This window comes from Spermophilus citellus (assembly GCF_964194105.1).
Source record: "Spermophilus citellus genome assembly, chromosome: 5".
In the NCBI taxonomy this organism is placed as follows: domain Eukaryota; kingdom Metazoa; phylum Chordata; class Mammalia; order Rodentia; family Sciuridae; genus Spermophilus; species Spermophilus citellus.
In genome coordinates this window covers 12,078,633-12,091,915 of record NC_138186.1, presented here as the reverse complement: position 1 = coordinate 12,091,915, position 13,283 = coordinate 12,078,633, and the positions used below count along the sequence as shown (strand labels likewise).

The 13,283-nt window shown below is 46.6% G+C and overlaps 1 protein-coding gene across 8 annotated transcripts in view; it reads left to right on the top strand.

The window, feature by feature from the left end:
* The window catches only part of PHACTR1 (phosphatase and actin regulator 1), a 286,809-nt gene that overhangs the window by 211,779 nt on the left and 61,747 nt on the right, over positions 1 to 13,283 (top strand). The gene's annotated exons all lie outside the window — the stretch shown is intronic.

The window sequence follows — 13,283 nt, the reverse complement described above, 5'->3', positions numbered from 1 at the left end:
GATTAGTTGCCTGGGCAAATAGATTCAGCATCAGATGTTGGCAGAGATAAAGAATAGTGCCTAGTTTCCTTCATAATGAGTGTGTCAGGCTTTTAAATGTTGTGTCTTTAACTTACTGATCTAAATACCAGTATAGTTCTATTAAAATTCTTTTCAGGGGCTGGGGGTGTAGCTCAGTGGTAGAGCACTTGCCTAACGTGCAAGGCCCCAGGTTTAATCTCTAGCATGACAAAAAAAAAATAAAAGATAAAAAAATTCTTTCTCTTTAAAAAGGAAGAAAGAAAACCAGAGTCAATAGTCTGTAAAGTATTTGGGAATTGCTTTCAGAGGAAGAATAAGATAGAAATATTGTCCTCACATGGATTCTGATTTTATTCTTCCTGAGGGGTTAATGAATGCATCCACGGTTGTTAAGCTGGGTACCCAGTGAAATTGCTTTTCACCGCACACTGACACCTGAGTCAGATACCACCTTGTGACCAGAGGTTTATAATATAATCAGATACTTAAAGATTTTAGAGAACCTTGATCATAATCCTAGCTGTTTCCAATCATGTGTTTGGTATTTTTAAAATTTATTTATTTATTCTAATTTGTTACACATTATAGCAGAATGCATTAAAATTCATATTACACATATAAAACACAATTTTTCATGTCTCTAGTTGTACACAAAGTAGAGTCATGCATGTACTTAGGTTAATGATGTCCCTCTCATTCCACCATCTTTCCTACCCCCATAGCCCCTTCTTCCCCCATCCTCTTTGCCCTATCCAAAGTTGCTCCATTCCTCCCATGCTCCCCTTCACCCTCATTATGGATCAGCATCCACATATCAGAGAAAACATTTGATCTTTGTTTTTTTGGAATTGGCTTACTTCACTTAGCATAATATTCTCCAACTCCATCCATTTACCTGCAAATTCCATGATTTTATTCTCTTTTAATGCTGAGTAACATTCCATTGTATATGTATACCATAGTTTCTTTATCCATTCATCTATTGAAGGGCATCTAGGTTGGTTCCACAGTTTACCTATTGTGAATTGTGCTGCTATAAACATTGGTGTGGCTGCATTACTATAGTATGCTGTTTTTAAGTCCTTTGGGTATAAACTGAGGAGTGGGATAGCTGGGTCAAATGGTGGTTCCATTCCAAGTTTTCCAAGGAATCTCCATACTGCTTTCCAGATTGGTTGCATAAATTTGCAGTCCCACCAGCAATGTATGAGTGTGCCTTTTCCCCCACATCCTCTCCAATACTTATTGTTGTTTGTATTCTTTTTTTTTTAGAGAATTTTTTAATATTTATTTTTTAGTTTTCGGTGGACACACATCTTTATTTTTTTATTTGTATGTGGTGCTAAGGATCGAACCCAGCGCCCCGCGCATGCCAGGCGAGCACGCTACCACTTGAGCCACATCCCCAGCCCGTATTGTTTGTATTCTTAATAACTGCCATTCTGACTGGAGTGAGATGAAATCTTGGAGTAGTTTTGATTTGCATTTCTCTAATTGCTAGAGATGTTGAAATTTCTTCATATATTTGTTGGTTGATTGGATATCATCTTCTGAGAAGTGTCTGTTCAGTTCCTTACTCCTTTTATTGATTGGGTTATTTGGTTTTTTAAGATTATTTTTAAGATTTTTGAGTGCTTTATATATCCTAGAGATTAGTGTACTATCTGATGTTTGTGTGGTAAAAATTTTCTCCCATTCTGTAGGCTCTCTCTTCACCTCACTGATTATTTATTTTACTGAGAAGAAGCTTTTCAGATTGAATCCATTCCATTTATTGATTCTTCATTTTATTTCTTGGGCTATAGAAGTCTTGTTAAGGAAGTCGGGGCCTACTCCCACATGATGAAGATTTGGGCCTACATTTTCTTCTGTTAGGTGCAGGGTCTCTGGTTTAATTCCTAGGTCCTTGTGCATGGTGAGAGAGAGAGGGGCTCAGTTTCATTTTGCTGCATATGGATTTCCAGTTTTCCCAGTACCATTTGCTGAAGTGGCTCTTTTGTGTTTGATACTTTTCTAAAGAGTTTCTACAGCATTTTATAGCATGCAGTGGGGCTGGTGGTAGGCAAGAATATACCCCTCTCTTTTAATAGAAAACTGAAGTCCAAGAAAAATAGGTCCTTTTCCAGGATGACAGGAATTGTTCAGTAGCAGCATGATGCAACCCTGAGTTTCTCACCTCCTGCAGCGGCAGATGCTGTTCCTGTCCTAGTGGGGCGTCTGTCCGACTTCAGCACAGACTTGCTCCAGACTGCTCTGCTAAGCATAGTCAAACCCAGTTGTGTATTTGTGGCAAATGTCCCTCTAAAGGGACTGTTCAACACAGTAGTAGCCCTCCAGTTCAAGGCCCAGAAATTTAAATCACAAAGGACAAATAGCCCCCCACGCTTTGATCTGAGAGATGCCTACTGCCCAAGTCTCTCTAGAATAAAAGTTAAATATTGCTGTACGTGTGATCTTACCACCTGCTTTTAGTGCTTAATGATACATTGTGAGCTGATTCTCATGTTAGTAAATATCTAGTATATAATATTTAAATAGTAAATATTCCACAATGTGATTTTATTAGCTGCTTGGCGTCCATCAAGAATTACTGGGTGGGGGCTGGGGATGTGGCTCAAGTGGTAGCGCACTCGCCTGGCATGCGTGCGGCCCGGGTTCGATCCTCAGCACCACATACAAACAATGGTGTTGTGTCCGCAGAGAACTAAAAAATAAATATTAAAATTCTCTCTCTCTCTCCCTCTCTCACTCTCTCTTAAAAAAAAAAAAAAAAGAATTACTGGGTGGGCACTGCCTTCTCTCTTGTAAAACCCCAACAGTGAACACCTACAACAGCCTACATCTATCTTTATAAGTATGTCCAGGTTTCCCTCATTTATCTCTAGGACTAGAATTGCCAAGTCAAAATTTACGTGACTTTTAAACTTCTGGTATCAAATTTCTCTTAAGAAAGGTTAAATATTGTCCAAAATAAACCCCTACATGACATGGAACACATTTTTTTTATCCAACAGCCTTACTATAGACAGAATACTGCACTAAGTATCAAAGTGAATTCTGCTCTGTGACAAGTTAATGGAGATATGTACAGTGAGCCCTCCCTGGGCCTGGGTTCTGTATCCGTGATTCAACCAACACAGATCAGAAATATCTGGGGGGGGGGGGAATCATTTCTACACCAAAAGAGTACAAACTTTTTTCCTTATCATTATTCCCTAAATAATACCATATGACTCTTTACAGAATACGTTGTAGTAGGTATTATGGGTCATCTAGAGATGATTTAAAGTGCACGGGAGAGTATGCAAAGGCTGCACCCTTTTCTATAAGGAACTTGAACATCTGTGGGTTTTGGTATCCATGAGGGTCCTGGAACCAGTGCCCCACAGGTAGCAAGGGACAGCTGAATTACCTGGATATAGCAAATAGAGTGCTCCGGTACCTGAACCTGTGGTTCAGGGCAGCCTCACAAAGGGGCTCCTGGAGAAGGCTGAGGGCGTTTGAACCATGAAGGTCATTTATGGAGGAGAGAAAGGATTCCAGGAAAGAGGACCCTAGGCTCAGAGGTGACAGTGTTGGGGTCATTGAAGAGTTGCCTGAGCTGGGGTTCTCGGGCTGTACGGAGAGACAGGATCACTAGGTAAGGGCGTGTGGAGATCCAGATCCCCTTCCCTGGGCAGGGGAAAGCCTTCAGAGGTTTACGAGCACCAGGTGGTAGGACAGAAACTACCCTTTCCCAGGTCACTGTGTAGAATGAGCAGAAAGAGGAGAAGGTCGAAGGCCAGTTAGAGAAGTGACGGAGGCAGCTCTGGGCTGTGTACTCCAAAACTGCTGGTAGAATGAAACGGATTGACCTGAGCCAGGGAGGCTGCTCCCTCCAGCCTTTGCAGTCTGAGCTGACAGGCCTCTGGGGTAGCAGGAAGAGTGCAGACCAGGGTAAGGCATCAGAGAATCCCGGAACTCACCACACCCTCTGATTTAGCTAGTTACCTAATGGATGGAGGCCCTCTGGAGCTTCAACCATGGGCTCTGGAGCTGGAGTGGCTGCTGTCCATGGGACTCTGTGTCTAAGAGACTGAAAAAAGTCAGCACAGTCTCTCTGGCCTCCCTACTCCTTCCCCAAGAGAGTAGACTATTCTCTCTGAATATCACCACCATATGACTTGTATCGAGTGCACAGAAACAGCTCAGTGGTAGAGCGGTTGCCTAGCACATGTGAGGCACTGTGTTCGAACCTCAGCACCACCTAAAATAATAAATAAATAGGATTAAGGTATTTTGTCCATCTACAACTAAAAAAAAATATTTAAAAAAATACATTGTATCCTTGCTGTGTACCTGGTAGTGTCTTAAATATGGTAAAAAAAAAAAAAAAAGAATAACATCTTTGGAGAGATCTATGGTCTGCGAGTTTATTACTATCCTTTTGGGTCTAAACTCATTAAACTTATTTAATTTTTATAAGTGAGCAATCAGTCATAGTGAATCTGCATCACCAAGAGGCAGCTCCATTAACCCTGTTCTGTTACTAATTACTCTAGAGACATCTGGCCCATGTCAGAAGGAATTAATAAACTCGGAATTCCAGAGCTGTAAATGGAGACGTATGAGTGTGAGCATGTTCTCCGTGTCTTGTTCTGTTGACATGTTTGAAAGGAAACACAGGATAATTGAAAGACCCCAGGGGTGATCAAGAGAGAGTGACAGTGGTTAATGATCTGGATGGATATGCTGGAGGAAATAAGGCCCTGGACCAGAGCTGCTTCCAAGTTCATGATCAAGGAGTGGCATTCAAAATCATCCCTACCTTGACATTTGCTTCCACTCTCCCAGGAATTCACAGTGAGCTTGCAGAATATTTGCCATTCTTCTCTGCTCTTCAGCCTGGCTGAGAGAGCATCTTCTTCTCTTGTTCTCTCCCATCTCATCTTCCCCACCGTCAGCCTGCACAGTGGCATGTAATACAGGGTCAGGAGTTTTGGGGTATCAGATTCCTGCCTTTATGGAAGTAAATTCTCCAGCGAAGCTGGTTGTGTTCTGAGTTTGCTCTGAGGTGAATGAATCTCAAAATAGATTCTTATTAGAATGATAGATGTCCCCCCAAAAAAGGGCAGAGACCCCTGTCTTCTACCTAAGTGGGCCTTAGGGATGAGTTCAGTTTTGACAGGTAGGTGTTGAGAAAGAGCTTGTTCTTCAACAACAAGCAGAACAGACATGGCACCTGAGTATGAGGCATGTCCTGAGTATGAGGCATGTCGTGCTCAAGAGATAACAAACAGTCCTGCGTGGTAAGGATGCGGGATTCTTGTAGCGTAGTCATGAAAGTGGGGGCTGAGAAGTGTGGCAAAGGGAAATTGGGAAGCCTCGGATGCCAGGCAGGGTCTTTAGCTTGGTAGGAGAGAGTGGCCTCCTGTGTGGACTCTGAGCATCAACTGCTAGATTTTAGCACCTCCCCTTGATCTTCTTGGGAAAGAAGTGGACATTGATGCTCTTGAACAGATGTGCAACTCCATACATAAATGTAACCAGAGGGATATTTAGCATCCACCTGAAATCCACCCATTGCCCTTGTTATTCCTCTTTGATGTTTAAAAACGTCCAGGGAAGCCGGGTGCAGTGGCGCATGCCTGTAATCCCAGTGGCTTGGGAGGCTGAGGCAGGAGGATTGCAAGTTCAAAGCCAGCCTCAGCAACTTAGTGAGGCCCTAAGCAACTATGTGAGACCCTATCTCAAAATAAAATACAAAAGGGCTGGAGATGTGGCTCAGTGATCAAGTGACCCTGAGTTCAATCCCCAGTACCTTAAAAAAAAAAAAAGTCCAGGGGAATCTTCACAAGGGTAGGGATTCAGTGGGCCTTGTTTCTTGCTGGGTTTTTAGCTAACGCTGCCCAGCAGAGAATAGGAGGCCTTCAGAAGAGGGAGGCCCCTGCTGCTGAAGGCCCTTCTGGATCGCTTGGAGGATCATTTGCCGGAGAGTTCAAAGCAGGATACTTGCTTCTTTAGGGAAAGTAAGCAGAATATTCTCCAGCTCTGAATCCTGCCATACATGAAATCCCACTCCTCCGCATTCTGTAGTGTTCACAGGAAACATGGAAAAGCCACCTTGTATAGTATCTTGTAGTCACTTGCCATGTGACAGCCTCCCATTGGCCAAACTCGTGGTCCAGCCCCAGGTCCCAGGGAGTGCCCCAGGAAATTCAGGGAGAGTGGGCGTGCCTTCCAGACCCACACTTCAGGTGGTTTGACCAGCCACCAGCCATCAATGCAGGGTGTGGCCTCCAATGATGAATATATACATCAAAGATATATTTATTTCTATATATTTATAAATGCACTGGAGAGAGTCAAGGTGAGGGATGAGCTGCAGCCATCTTATTTTCCCTTTACAGTACTTCTGTGGGCCGTGTTTGGACTGAGATTTGTCCCTTCACCATGACTATCCTACCTCTTAGTCATTCTACCAATGGCCTAGGTAGTGTTTTCTTGCACCTGATCTAAATTTATATCCTTCGAACTTCACGGCCCTATCCGTCATTCTAGTGCTGGGAGAGCGCATGAGCAGCTCCCTGATGACCCTCCGACTGTGATTGTGACTGGATTGCCTCTCAGCTCCCGGCTGAGTCCCAGACAGCAGCCATCCTGGGCCCGCCCTGTTGTGGGCACTGTGGGATCTGGCCTCCTTTCAGCTGGCCGTCCCTGGACCTCTCAACTTCCATATATCTGTCCTGCAGCAGGCTCAGATGTCACAGCTCAGTGACCAGTTGCATGGCCCTCTCCTGTCCTGCTCTGTCTGCTCTGGATAGCACTAGTCCTTGGCTACAAAAATACACAATATAATATATTTTTTTACATAGGTGATTTATAATGTCTAAAAAAATACGCAGTGGTCTTATTGACAGCTATGACAGCCACATGCCATCCTGGTCTGGGGGAGAAAGCCAGATCTGAGGCATTGGACATGAGCTCCATTCTGTACCCTTGTTTCTCTCTGCACCAACCCTCTCACCACAGGGGACCAGCCAGCACATTTTGCCTCTGACGGAAGCAAAGTGCCAGGCCACCTTATTATAGTCCTTCGGGGGGCCTGGTGTGCTGAAGGAATCGATAGAGCTCTCTGAGCTCCCTAGTGCAGGCAAGGAGGGATCTCATCCAGCAGGTCAGTGATGTCGGACTTTGATTTCAAAGTTCTAAGTGCATTTCTGGTTGCCCTCCGTGCTTTCAGGTTTAAAGCCCATATCTATGAGAGGAGATCAAAGCATCTAAAACACTGAAATCAGGTGCCAAATGACTGAGAAATTCTTACAACGCCTTTGTTCATTAGGCACTAAGTGCTACTATCCCTGACAGGTCCTGGTGATGCATTAACAGTTACAAAGGGCTCCTACAGCAGGTGCCAATTTAAAAGTTCATTTGTGGTAGTGAGAAGAGAAGATAGAGGTATCAAAAATTCTTAGAACTAGAAGTGTTTCAGATTTTGGAACTTTTTTTTAGATTTTATACTATTTGCACATATACACAATAAGCTATCCTGGAGATGGGACCCAGGTCTATATTCAAAACTCATATGTGTTTCATAAACACCTGGTTCACTTAGCCTGATAGTAATTTGGGTGGGATGGGGTGGGGGGGATTGAACCCTCACTCATGCTAGGCAAGTGCTCTACCACTGGGCTACGTTCTCAGTACTTTCTGTTTTATTTTGAGACAGGTTTTTGTCACCTGTTTCTTAAGATAGTATGGCCACCTCGTTGCTGAGGCTGGCCTCAAACTTGTGATCCTCCTGTCTCAGCTTTCTGAGTCGCTGGGACTACAGGTGTGCGCCACCCCAAGCGACTCCTGATAGTGACTTTATACAGTATTTTTAGTGCACTTGCATTTTGACTGCAACCTGTCACACGAGGTCAGGGGTGGGATTTTCCACTCCTGGCATCATATCAGCACTTCAAATTTCAGACTGGTGACGTTCCACCTGTATTCATTTAGCCCACACTTTTCTCACTCATAGCCCACGGTCCTGTGGCCCCAGAACTGACTACGGAAGTAATCCTGCATTTTTGTGTCCTTGTCTGAAGTCATAAGCCATAGCTATGTCATTGCTTGGAATTAAGACCATCTTGGATTTTATGGCTCTGTGACACAGTTTGGGTTTATTTTCCTTGTTCCCTGCAAATCAAATGTTCTCTCTTTTTCTTTTTCTTTTTTTTTTTTTTTTGGCTTCTTTCACTCCATCAACTGAGACAGCTTTATGAACACCCCACATCCCTGTCAATCAGGCTGCAGGAGGACACAGTGTATACTGTACTCTAGCAGTCCCCACCACCATAGGCACTACCCATGCAAGAGGCAGAGTGTCCCCCAACATGGGGAGACAGCCCAGATCGTGTAGATACAAAGCATTTTGTTCAGCAAGGTGCTGTCCAGGGTAAAGGCAGCATTTTTATCCCCGGATTTTTACAGGTGAAGAGACTGAATTCTAAAAAGGCTAGATACCTTTCCCAGCTAGTTGATGGCAAGGAATTTGGGTTTTCTGATTCCAAGTTCCATGTTCTTTCCCATGGGCTCTCAGTAGGTGAGTGGTGTGCCCCAGAGAACCTTGAAATGTGGGCCACCCCCCAGTGTCTCGTGGCAAACATGAAGAACTGCGAAGATGCTCATCTAGACGCCTCTTAGCTCAACTGCTTGCCCCGCTTGCCCATTGCCACTGGGTTTTGTCACCTGTTTCTAAGACAGTACGGCCACCTGGCAAGTGCACCCCTGAGTTCCATCCCCATTCTGCAAAAAGAAAGGCTCTTTAGGTAAACATAACTAAAATGTCCTTAAAGCATTTTAGAGCAAGTAAAATTGAAAGCTCTGCCCACATGCTGGGTGAGGTGGCAGATGCCTGTAATCCCAGCCATTCAGGAGGCTGAGTCAGGAGGATCTCAAGTTCAAAGCCAGCCTCAGCAAAAGCGAGGTGCTAAGCCACTCAGTGAGACCCTGTCTCTAAATAAAATATAGAATAGGGCTGGGAATGTGACTCAGTAGTTGAGTGCCCCTGAGTTCAATCTCCAGTACCAGAAAAAAAAAAAAAACTCTCTGCCCACAAGATATGACATGACTCACAAAATACTCCATGATAAATTATTTTTATAAATATAAAATTCAATTAGAAGTACCATTAGACAAATTAGTTTTAAAAATACCTTTTAATTGCACATACTAAACTTAAGGAAAATAATTTTTAGGTGAATTTATTTGAAGCAAATTAGCTTTTAGTAAACTGGCTTTGGGGCTAGTTGGTCTTTTACTATTCTACATGTGGGGACATAGGAATAGAAATTGGAAACCATCATCATGACCTCGGGATGGACATTGGTCCCGATGCTGGATGGAACTGATATTGACCCGGCCATCACGTGCTGGCATGTCCCAGCCTCGGGCAGCATCCCGCTGCAAGCAATTTAGTAGCCCTCAGGGCCTCTCAGTTCCATGTACAAGACAAGCCCCTGGGAAGCATTTTAAATCCAAATGCCTGGCCCAGAGATTCTGGTTCAGCCGGTCAGTCAGAAGGGAGGCCACCTCTTGTTTAGAGAGAGGGACAAGAGCAGGCTGCAGCCTGGCCCATTACAAATGCAGTGCTTGACCCTCCTGTATAATCCCCGGAGAGGAGGGTGGCATGAGTGTGATTCTGACATACTGCCCCCCACACCGCCCGACTGAGTGGGGCTGATAGTGACCAGCACAAAACAGAGAAGAATTCCATGGGGCTGCTGATCACCAGGGTCATGAGGGTTCCAGGGAGGAAAATCCACAGAAGTGGGTCTCGAGTTGGGCATCAGAGGGCAAGTGCACTTCCGATCCTCAGGCAGGAGCAGGGACGGTGCTCTGGGTAGTCGGAGCAGGTGCAGCAAGCACCATGGAGAAGGGCTGATCATGGTGACAGGAGACCCAGCGCGGAGCCTGCCTGGCTGAGAAACCAGAGGGGGCCAGGAGGGCAGAATAGGAGACCCCCGTAGACCTAGACTGAGTTGCCCTTGGACTTGCAGCAGGGGCTGGACCATATGGGACCCCAGCATGGCCAGCAGGTGCATTGGAGAGGCGTCTGGGTGGAGATGATTAGAGGCCTGGGACCTGTATCCACCCAAGAAAAAATGCCATCCCAGGCTGGCATGGTGGTCCAGGGGGCAGAGAACACTGAAGGAATACCCAGGAGAGATAGGTCGATGAAGGGTGGGCAGAAATTTGGAATGACAGAGGGTATACAGCTGGTTCCAAATCTCACCTGCAGATCGGTTATGGAGAGTGACCTGGAGTTAAGATATTATGGAAATATAAAATAGGCATTGATTGCCCTGTTCACCTGAATGGCTCAAGGGCTCCACAGCGATGTGGTGTTGGGGAGAGATAAGGACCGCCCAGCAAATTTGCAGAAAGCAGACGGTTTCTACCTGATTTTAGTCTTTTTTCTTCATTTCTTCCCTTTTTACCAAATCCATTAAGCCAAAAGGAAAAATGATTCTAAGCGATTCGCCTTCATCCGCGGCCCTTATTTAATTTGTAGCCATGTGTAAGGAAACACCCAGAAAGGAGAGGCAGGCAGCAAAGGAGAAGAGGGGCCTCCACACGGCCCGCCCTCTCCTGGAGCAGTGGGAGTGACCTCTCCACCCCCCGGGGCCACCTGGTGCCTGCTTCTTGCCCTGTTTTCATAGAACTCCTGGGACCCTGGTGGCCAATTTTCTAATGGTGATGCCAAGTCAGTTTTGCTGTGGAGATAGTGACAAGAAATGCCGTGGTGGGCTGGAGTGTATACAGGAAGCTGTCGCTTGTCACGATGGTCAGAGCCCGGTGTCACTACTGGGTAGCAAATTCCACTCTGCCCTCCTGGCTGCACTTCTTCGTGACCAAGGGCATGAGCACCGACTGCCTTAGAGAACCAGAACCTGCAAATGAAGGCTGGTGACCGAGGGGCCTCTGGGGGAACACCTCACACTTCCAGAAAGATTGCACTTGCTGAGCTGGGGCTCAGGGTCCCAGGAGCCGCAGGAGGGCACCTGCCAGTAACAGGAACTGGCAGAGAGGTGCGTTTGCTGCGTCTCAGTGCTTTGGAACCAACAGCACCTGTCATGTCCCTGCACATGGTTACCTTGTGTCGTTCACATGGGGACCACAGTGAACAGGATGGCCTTTGGGGGCAAGCAAGAAGGAAGCCTTGTGGTTATGACTGGTTTGCTTTGGGGTGTTAGGGGAGCGATCTCATCAGGTCCTCGGGAACTGTTAGGTTTCTTTGTATGTAGCCATAGGATCAGCCAGTGGGTACCCATCCACTCACAGCTGCATGATCCTAAGTTCGTGGTCTACTTCATGCCCCAACTCCCTCCTGGACGGTCTGTCACAGGAAAAGTGTGGCTTCATCCAGCAGCAGATCATAGTCTTGGGGCCATCTGTAAACTTGGTATGGGTCTCTTACCATGTAAGCTGGGTTCTGAACAAGATGGTGAGGGTCCTGTGATAAGTCACACACAGCCACAGAGGCGCAAGTGAGGAGACAGGTCTGTAAACCGGAAGTGCTACCTAGTGACCTCAGCATCTGTTTCTTCATCTGGAAAAGTGGGACAATAATGGCGTCTGTCTACCTCCCAGGCTGGTCGTGAGGATAAAATGGGTTGGTGTATGAAAAGCATTCAGGACAGAATCTGGCACAGAGTGAACACGGTACAGGTTGAACATCCCTAGTCTGAGAATCCAGAATTCAGGATGCTCCAAAATTCAGCATTTTGGTCCCTACCAGTGACAGTTTCTGGTGGTTCAAAGTGTGCACCACTTCCGTGTACTAAGTTATTAAAATCACCTTCAAGGTATGAGTATAATGAAACATAAATGAGTTTTGTGTTTACACTTGGGTCCCCAAGATACCTCATTATGGATAGGCAGATGCTCCAAAGTGGGGAAATTGCTGAACTCTGAAGCCCTCTGGTCCCAAGCATTTTGGATAAGGGACTTCATCTGTCTAAGTCTTGGCTGTAATGGTGACTGTCACCATCATTACTGCTGTTACTGTCAACACGGGCACAGCGCACGTCCGTGGTACAGATTGGAAAGTGATATGAAGGTCAGGGAAGGTCAAGAAGACAGGACAGAGGAGCCACTCCCACCAAACAGAGGACAGTGACATACAGAGGCCCCGGGATGGAAGCACCAGGCATTTCAAGGCACTCAGGAGTGGTCAGGAGTGAGGGTGCTTTCTTGGGGCGGGATCCCACGGGGAGGAGTGCGCCCTTGAGCCCTCACCTCCAGTTTCTTTGTGGATGGGGGAGCAGGAGCTGAGGTGGCCAGAGAAGACCGCAGCAGCTGTCCTGAAGGACATGGCTGAGCACAAAGCCCAGAGCCTGCCTGTAGATTACCCTGAGGGTGGACGCTGAATTTGTAGGATATGAGTACAGTTCCAGGGATAGTCTGCTCAGGACTTTCCAGATACCATAGGAAGGCTTATTTCCAACTGGGGGACCCAGAGCAGAGTTCACAAAGACTGAGCCTGAAGAGAGGACTCCATAGCACCCAGTCCAGAGAAACCCTTGGAGGGTGTGGCGGGGAGTCTTAGTCTGTGAACGTGGGCAGACTTATGCTCTAGGAATGGCATTGGGCAGGACTGTGGAGTCAGAGGCCATACCCAAGACAGACAGGCGGCTAAAGTCCAAGACCTCAGAGATCAAGAGGTGAACCTTGTGGTGTTCCCTGAGGGGATCACAGGTGTGACGTCCAGGCAGCCTGCTCCCCCTGGCCACGCCCTCCAGGCCATGCCTTTCCCACAGAAGCCTGCAGCCCACAGGGCTCAACCACAGCCCCCTCTAGGGTTTTCCAGGAATGTGGGGGTACAGAGGACTACAGGGTCTGCCCCAGAATGCCCTGGGGGATGGTCTGACCCCAAGACCCCCTAAATGTGGCACATCTCTGGGGAGCTCTGGTGGCACTGTCACAGAATCAACGGTTGGGTTCTGCTCCAAACGCCAGCAATTTCTGAATGGCACATGGCTCCGTGACACTTCCTTAGATTCCAACGAGCACAAGTTTTGCTTCACACACAAAATATTGCATGCAGTTACCTTCAGCCCAGAGCATCAGGGCTACATGAAACATGCACCCCAGGGTCCCACCGTGGATGGCAGTGAGTGAGTCTGCCCCCAGGTGCCTGCCTAGGCTCTGCCGCTACTCGCAGTGGGATGGTCATCTCCAGGGGGCAGATGAGGGAGTTACAGTTGGCAGTATTAAAGTCCCTTGGGAAGGGA